Source organism: Pteropus alecto, unplaced genomic scaffold (genome assembly GCF_000325575.1).
Source record: "Pteropus alecto unplaced genomic scaffold, ASM32557v1 scaffold231, whole genome shotgun sequence".
NCBI lineage: Eukaryota > Metazoa > Chordata > Mammalia > Chiroptera > Pteropodidae > Pteropus > Pteropus alecto.
The window spans coordinates 1839409-1848753 of record NW_006431805.1 but is presented as its reverse complement, the minus strand read 5'-3'; the positions used below and the strand labels follow the sequence as shown (position 1 = coordinate 1848753).

At 36.6% G+C, this 9345-nt stretch overlaps 1 pseudogene; it reads right to left on the bottom strand.

Annotated features, from left to right (window-relative positions):
• Positions 1–671: 671 nt before the first annotated feature.
• Positions 672–790, bottom strand: LOC112471787 (annotated as a pseudogene).
• Positions 791–9345: the final 8555 nt, after the last annotated feature.

Genomic DNA, 9345 nt, shown 5'->3' with positions numbered 1-9345 from the left:
GGACACAACTAAATGTGGCTTGATAGGGGCCATGAGTTGAGGGAAGCAGGTTTCCAGGGAATTCTCTGGGCAGAGCGACCTCTGTTATTCCGTTTGATAAAGTCTCAGCTATGGCGGTGCCGAGTCTGCACACTGGAAAGGGATGGGCTCAAGAGAGGAACACTGGATACCGCCGGCACTTCTGTACAGAGCGAGTCTCCCTTAGGACCTCACTCCAACATCTCAGTGATCCCTTGTATGTTCCTAGTGTCCTCTGCACAGCCGAACCATGCTGTTGCTCAGAGAGAGCAGGTCCATCACCTTGAAAGTCTGCACAAGGACATGGCCCCTTTAAGAAGCATCTGCAGGTGCCATCTGCCACTGCTATGGCCTCTGTCCCACTCAGCCACTCAGGATTGAACAGCCTCGCATCTTCATCCCATCCTACCTTCTGCCATTGCACAGTGATTTCTTAGTTCTCACTCTAGTCATATGGCTTGTTCATCTAGATACCAGATAGTTTCCCTTGCTATTTGCTCCTTGTTTTTGTAACAACTTTAATCTGGTCGCCACAAGGATGAATAGATCCTCTATCATCTACACTATTTTTTCTGACTTTTCAGGTCTTGTGTTTTTACTTTCATTTGTCTCAAGGCATTTGTTTGTTTGTTTGTTTGTTTGTTTGTTTATAATGCCTACAGCATCTGATCTTCCTAGATGGTCTCCCATCCAAGTACTAACCAGGCCCAACCCTCCTTAGCTTCCGAGATCAGATGAAATCAGGCAAGTTCAGGGTGGTATGGCCGTAGACTCAAGGTATTTTTTGATTTCTTTCTTGCTCTCATTAGTGTTTACCTATTTATTGTTTAGTAGCATGCTATTTAGCCTCTACTCCTTTGTTTGTTTTCTAGTTTTCTTCCTTTAATTGATTTCTAATTTTATACCATTCTGATTAGAGAAGATGCTTGATATGATTTCAAGTTTCTTATATTCACTGAGACTTTCTTATGGCCTAACATGTGATCTATACTGAAAAATGTTCCATGTGTGCTTGAAAAGAATGTATATTCTGATTCTTTGGTGTGAATTGTTCAAAAAATATAGATTAAATTTACCTTGTCTAATGTGTCATTTAAGGCCACTGTTTTCTTATTATCAGCCTGGAAGATCTATCCATTTACATTAGTGGACTATTAAAGTCCCCTATAATTACTGTATTACTGCCAGTTGCTCTTTTATGTCTGTTATATTTGCTTTATATATTTAGGTGCTCTTACATTGGGTGTGTAAATTCTGCTAGGGTTATATTTTTTTGTTGGATTGATCCCTTTATCCTTATGATATGTTATTTTGTCTCTTTTTATAGCCTTTGATTTAAAGTCTATTTTGTCTAAGTGTTGCTATCCCATCTTTTTGTTGTTGTTTAATTCCATTCACACAAAATATCTTTTCCATCCCTTTACTTTCAGTCTCTCTGTGTTATTTGATCTGAAGTGGGTCTTTTGTAGGCAGCATATGTATGGATTTTGTTTCCTTATCCATTCAGCCATCCTATGTCTTTTGATAGGAGTATTTAATCCACCCTTTTATATTTAAAGTAATTACTGATAGGTATTCAGCTATTGCCATTTTATTGTTTTCTGATTTTAGTAGTTCTTTTATGTTCCTTTCTTAAACTCTTGCTCTCTTTCTTTGTATGTTTATGAATTTCTGTAATGTTGAGTTTGGATTTCTTTCTCTACTTCTTATATATCTCTTGCAGGTTTTTTTTTTTTTTTCTTTTTGTGGTTATCATGCTCTTCCTAGATACCAAGCTATGTGTATGACATTCTATTTTAATGTAATGTTTGCTTAAGTCCTAACATATTCTAAAATCACTGCCATTTTTACTCATCCTGTCCACGTTTATGTTTTTATCATTATTTTTTACATATTTTGTGTTTGTGTATTCCTTAATTTACTGTTGTAATTGCACACGATCTTCCTATTTTTGCCTTTTAACCTTCGTACAGCTTTAGTGGTCATTGATCTACTGCTTTTATTATGTGTTTGCATTTGTCAGTGAAAAGTTTTTTTTTTATTCTTTGAAATATTTCTTATACATATTTTTTATCTATTTTATTTCTTCTTCCTTCTTAGAGATGTTCCTTTAACTTTTTTTGGTAATACTGGTTTAGTGGTGATGAACACCTTTAGCTTTTTCTTGTCTAGGCAGCTCTTTGTCTCTCCTTCGATGCTGAATAATAGGCTTTCTAGGTAGAGAAATCTTGATTGTAGGTCCTTGTTTTTCAACACTTTGAATATTTCTTACCAATCTCTTTTGACCTGCAATATTTCTGTTGAGAAATTAGCTGACAGTTTTATGGGAACTCCCTTGTATATAACTACCTATATTTCTCTTGCTACTTTTAGGATTCTCTCTTGGTATTTAACCTTTGGAATTTTAATTATGGTGTATCAATTTCTTGCTCTTTTTCTTCTCCTTCTGGTATCCCTATGATGTGAATTTTGGTATGCTTGATGTTGTCTCAGAAGTTTCTTATACAACGCTTATTTTTTTATTGTTATTATTTTTTCCGATTGGGTATTTTCAGCTACCTTGTTTTCCAAATCACTGATTTGATCTTCTGCATCATTTTCTGCCACTAATTTAATCTAATGTATTCTTCATTTCATTTATTGTAGTCTTCATTTCTGACTGTTTCTTTTTTATGGTTTCTATCTCTGTGTAAATTCTCACCGTGTTCATCTATTATTCCCCTAAGTTTATTGGGCATCCTTATAACCAGTGATTTGAACTCTGCCTCTAGTAAGTGGCTTGTCTCCATTTTGTTTAATTCTTTTCCTGGAGTTGTCTCCTGTTATTTCATATGGGACACGTTTCTTTGTCTCCTAATTTTGACTGACCCCCCTGTATTTGTTTCTATGGATTAAATAGATTTGCTACATCTACCAGTCTTGGCAGCGTGACCTTTGTAGTAGGTGTCTTATGGGGCCCAGTGGCACATTCTCCCTGGTCGCTTGGACTGGGTGCTCCCTGGGTATCTCTTATGTGAGTTATGTGTGCTCTCTTTTTGTGCTTGAGACTTGATTGCTCTTGGCACATCAGTGGGTGGTTTTTCATCTTCAGATAGACTGGCTATGAGGACTGCCTATGACCACAGCATGGACTAACCTCATGGTGTGTAATTTATTTTGGTATATCTCTGGTGTCTGCTGAGTTTACCCTTTGTGTTTGTCATTTGTAGAGCTAAATGTGAGGGCCTCTGGTGTGGTCTGAAGCTATCTACTGGTTGTTTCGGTCCTAGAGCCTCTTGAAAGTTGCCCTAATGTAGGCCAATTTTGGTCACTGCCTGTGCCCAGCCCAGAGTCACATGATAGGAGCTGCAAATTGATCTGATATGGGTAGCTGCCTGTGCTGGGATTGAAGTTTCCTGAAAGAGGCTATGCAGTGAATGGAGGCCAGCTACCACTAGTGCCAGGATTGGGCCCACTTAGTGAAAGGTACAGGGCACACTGAGGCCAGACACTGCTTGTTGGAGTTTGTGCATCTTTAAGAGATTTTAAGAAAGTCTGCTGTGTGGGATGAGGCCAGACACTTATGTAGAACAGCTGCTGAAAGAAGTTTGTGTCAGATGTTCAAGTTGGTGGAGGAAGGCAGGGTCTCAGAGAATCATCAGCATGAGGCGAGCTGTGTTAGCCAGGTTAATAAAGATTTAGATTTGTCACCCACTTGTACCTGATAGAGAAGGCTCAACAAAGAAACAATGGCACCTGCTAGCACTTCTGTCCTAGAGAGAGCCGTTCCTCCAACCCTCGCCCTGAAGCCAGGCAATTCAGTCACTCACTGTATATCCCAGGGACACTTTTCAAGTTTCTGTTCCTTCACTGGAGTTTAGGGCGAATGTTTGTGAGTCTGTGCTTGAGCCCTTTAAGAAGCTACTTGGGTCTACATTAGCTCTCTGTCTCATTCAGATGGAGTCCCTGCTGATTTTGACAGCCAGAAGTTGTGAGGACACCTTTTTCTAGAACTGGTGCTCCAGGCTGGGGAGCCCTGTATGGGACTGCGACTACTCGTTTCTCAGGAGAAACCTACACAGCTAAGATGTCCCTCCTGATTTTGAACTGCCACAGATGGGTATGGGATCAGCCCATTTGGCATCTCCATTCCTATCAGTCTCAGCATGACTTTTTAATATGCTCAGTTTTAGGAGTTCTATTCAGATAGTCTTCATGTGGTTCTCAAGGGTGATTATTCTGTAATTTAGTTGTAATTTTGATGTGATCGTGGAAGGAGTCGAGCAGTGTTTTCCTACTCAGCAATCTTGACCAGAAGTCTATGTGTCTGACATTTACCATAATTTCTCTAAGTGCATTCATGTTGCTGCAAATGACAAGATCTCATTTATTGTTTATGGCTGAAAATCATTCCATTGTATATATGTTTTATCCATTCATCAATCAATGGACACCTAGGTTGGTTTCGTATATTGGCTATTTTAAAGAATGCTGCAATGAACATATATCTTTTGAATTAATGTTTTTATTTTCTTCAGAAAAAATACCCAGAAATAGAACTGTGAGGTCATATGGTTATTCTATTTTTTTAGATTTTTGAGAAATCTCCATACTGTTTTCTATAGTAGCTGCACCTATTTACAATTCTATCAACAGTGCACAAGTGTTCCCTTTTTTCTAATTACCCTCTCCTAAAGCTCTTTCTCCAAATAAGGTTACACTGGGGGTTACAGCTTCAACTTATAAATTTTGGAGGTATGCAAATTAGTCCATGATATTTTCAATATCTGAATACAACACTCTAAACTAACATATCTCATCTTTCTCTCTCCTGCCTGAGTCATTGCTGAGAACTAAATCTTGACTGCATAAATACATGTCAGGACTCTGATAAAGTTTCCTTGTAGCTGTTCCCCTCACCCCCCGCCAGGATCTGAATAGGCTCTGTGAGATCAAGTCTAGCAACTTGATATATACTTCAAAAGATTCATCACCACAAGATATTATGCAGGGGCAGATTTCTCTCTGGATGAGCCATTCTCTGGACTACTTATAAAATCTGATGCAATGCTAAGGTCATGGACACCCTTATATGAGAGGTAACCATGACAGTGGACAATATTGCTGAGAACATAGACATCTTAGTTTTAAAAATATTAACAAGTGGTATTTATTCAAAAGATTTCCATGAACTTACCTTTTCAAATTTACTTGAAAAGAGCCTCTCCAGATTCAATTAATGGTTTTTTATTTTAATATAATCTTTCGTATTAATATTTCTGTTGTTGTTCCCTAGTTGTGATGATTTGCTAGATGGACTCACAGCACTCAGCATGTAGTACTCCCAGCTAAGATTTATTACAGTAAAACTTTACAAAGAAACATCAACACAGGGCAGGTGCATTGAAAATATTCCAGAGAAAACCGGGTTAAGTTTCCAAAAGTCCTTTCCCAATGGAGTCACATAAAATATGTATAATTCTAGTATCAAACTGTTACAACATTCATGAATTACTGTCTATCAAGGAAGTTTATTAGAGATTCAAATTTTTTATTGGTAAAAAATAAAAAATGGACCTTTTACCTAGTAAGTACCAAAATTCCATACTTTTAGAAAGAAAGCAGGTGTAGCATAACTACTTTGATTATACAAAATGTCTAGGCATAGTGAGCCACCCTTTTCATTTAGGAAAAAAATATTTTAGTGTAGGAAACTGTTTAGCATTTAGATTCCCAGATGCCAGCCAAGGACCAGCCTTGCAAGCAGGACTTTCTGAGGATTTGAATTTCAGGACTGCTATAACTCTTTTCTATATAGTATCTCTTTTACATTTCAGACACTACACTTTTAAGATAATTGATTTTCTGGGACTCTAAAACACCTGATATTTGCTACCAACTCTCAACATATTTGCTAACTGATTTTGGAGGAACATCATCAACAAACATTATCAAGAGACTTTTTTAGACCCTGCTACACCTTATTTAGGTGGTTTATGATTGCCTCTGAGTTGCTAAGAAGTGATATTCATTCACCTTAATTAAAAGAGAGAACTGACAATATTTAACTTTACATGAGCCCCCGTGTTTCTGGAGAGAAGGTCAAGTAATCCCCCTACTATTTTGTGTTCTGGAAAACTGTTTATTATAGATAACTACCCTTCCACATAAAACTTAGAGAAGACTTGCTGTTCGCTCTTTCTCATGATTCATAACACTAATGAATGACCTCTTGTTCAGCTGTGACGAGACCAAACACATATTTTTGCTTTTGCCTGAACCTACTAATAAGGACAACTTCAACTGCCCATTCTTTGTCTTATGTATGATTGGCTGAGATTAGAACTGTTCCCTAAAACTAGCTAGACAGATATATAAAAATTTTCTGTTTAGCCAACTGAATAAAATTTGGCTTGAGATGAACAGTTCCAACCATAAACCACCCCACTTATGACTTGTTGATTTGTACTTATAAAAGTTTAAGGCAAAAACCACTCTGCTGAGACACTCTTAGTACTCTCCCTATTGCAAGAGTCTTCATTAAATCATTTTTTTTTTAATCTATTCTCTTTTTGCTTTTGACAACCCCAAAAAACAGAAAAGCCAAATTAGGGCTAGGATTTGTGCTCAGGAGCATTTTCCTGAAGAAAGAGAGGCACGCTATCTTAGCTTAAAAGATAAATTCTTTTATCCTTCATTTTGGTTGTGTTATTTGAGGTTCAGAGTTCAGAATTGTGTTATCTTAAGAAGAAAAAAAGGCTACAGAATTCATTTATAAAGTAACTTATACTTGGGGAAATTTTTTCCAATGTTCTGCAGTCCAAGTCATACTAGCTTGGGAGTAAATAGAGTTCACAACAATGGTCTCAATAGAGATGTTGGCTTTGCTCCCATCTGGTTTTGTAGAGCTCCAGGCTCCTTCACATACCTATTTAAGTAGATCTGGGAGTTGTTAGAGGGTATTTTTCAGATATTTCTTGAACAAGAGCTGGCATTGGCCAGTTTCTTTCTTTCTTGTTCTAGAGTGCTATGAGAATATCTCCAGTTGCTACCAACAACAAAAGTTGCAACTATACTGCTAATGACCATAGAAGACACATGTCATTGCTCTTGACACATGCTGACATTTATGCAGTATCTAATAATACTCATTATTGAGAACACAAACAATATTGAGTGCATTGATTTTACAGTTAAAACTGCTGACAAAAATATTGCATACAATTTGCAGCTTCTTATTATATCAAGTAATTTTGTTTCTATTTACTTATTTATGTAACACACTTACTCTTCCTTAGGATTAGATATGGCTTCAAAGACGATGGAAAGGAGAGTAATTTAAGTGAAAAGTATAGTTTAGTAATTGTGGAAGATCCTGTTCATTTTTATCCAATAGTCATACTCATACTCTTCCTTTCTTTTGGAAGAACTATGGTTTTGTTCAGGTATTGTCAGAAATCCCTGATTCCAAGGAAGCTGGACCCAACCCCCCTGGTCTAGAGGTGGGAATGTGACCTGGTTTTAGCCAATTTGGTATAAGAGAAACTTATTTCCAACTTTATGAAAAAAATATTTTGTTTGCTTCTTAGTTTAAAAAAGATAAATATGTGTAGAGACCTTTATTTGCGCACCTCCTTCTTCCCTTCCCTATTTGAAGGCTGACATGTAAAGATTTCATGGGTGTAGTAGCAGTGTCATTCTTATAACAATGAGATGCTAAGAGAATCTAACAGATGCTGACTTTGGGACCTTTTTTCAGGATTTATTAACACATGAATAAATCCTGAAAAAAAAAAGTGAATAAATGTAAAGTTTCAAAATTTTATAGTAAACGTAAATATTGTAAATGCTAGTTACTATTATTTTTGTTGTTATTGTTTTATTATTATATGGCAAGTAGAATCCTCTAAAATACACATGTTGTGATGCATGCTTTGATTTAAGATAGTCATAATGTACCCTAAACTAGATACCAGTGTGCTCTGTCAAAGAAAAACAAAGCCAACCCTTAGAAAAGTGGTGAAAACAGATTTTATTCAGTAACTACTGACAGTAATGGAAAGAGCTGAGCTCCATTCTTTTTGCTAAAGTGACTGGGTGCTTCAAAGGGAGAATGAGGACCTGAGGAGCAGAGCTTGAGTCAGGGAAGTAAAAATTTGTGAAGAATTGGTCAAAGTAAATGGGATTAGGCCTGCTGTGCTTGCTAACTGGCAATTGTCTAAATTAGGGTTCTATCCTCCCACAGAGACTAAGAAACAAAAGTTTTATCCTTCATGATGATTGCATTTCAAAGTAATGGCTTTCAGGTCCTTAAGAAAGACACAAGACACTTCTGAGTTTAGGAGATATATATACATGTAAAGAGGGTAAAAGGATGGATTGACAATTGTAAACCCTTCATAGTAAATGTTTTAAGAAAGGGGAAGTTGAAGACCAGTACTTAGGTGTTGACCAGAACAATTCTTTTGACAGCTTTTAGCTTTTCCAGATGGGAACTCAAAAGAAGAGTTGAGTCATTTCAGATCCATAGCCTGAGGCTACTGGATGCCACTTTAAAATCTGGTCAAATCTCTAAGTGCAAGGGTTTGGACAGAAGTCCAAAGTACTTCAACTAGCAGTTGAGGTATTGCTCTTCTAAGAGAGTTCTTGACTGTCTGGAATAACAGCAACAACAAGCTCAGCACCCCAAGTGCTTCTATAATTGTTCTGTAGCACTTTCTTAGGAATTACTCTTCTGTTCTTTTCTACATGCTTTCTTCTTAAAAATATTTTATTTGCATTCTTTTGGAAACAACAAGACATATTTTGATATATGCATTAATTTTATTGTATTAATAAATAATCTCCAAATCTCAGTGACTTAGAAAACCAAATATTTACTTCAAACTTACTTTATATGTTGCCTGTGGGTTCACTGTGGCTCTACTTCACATGATTTTTCATTAATGGCTGAGGCTGAATAAGTAGTCCATATTTATGATATGTTTTTCTGAAGTTGGAAGGAAAGAATAGTCAGAATTCTTGGTAGCTCCTAAAGCTTCTTCTCAAATGTAATGTAACTCACATTTACTCACATTCTTTTGACCAAAACAAGTCTTGTGGTTAAGCACAGTTTGCTGAGGAAGTATACTCTTCTCACAGAGAGTGGTGCAAATCACAAGACAGTGAGTGAGGATGTACAATCCTCTTATAGAAAAGGAGGAAGAAACAATTGGAGACCCTATTGTAATTTTTTGCAATACACGTGAGTAGACTATCTAGCTATGCAACTGAAATGTTCTGTTTTCTAGATAAATTACATAAAATATACATTATATGTTATATATAAATCTATAATGTTTATAATAT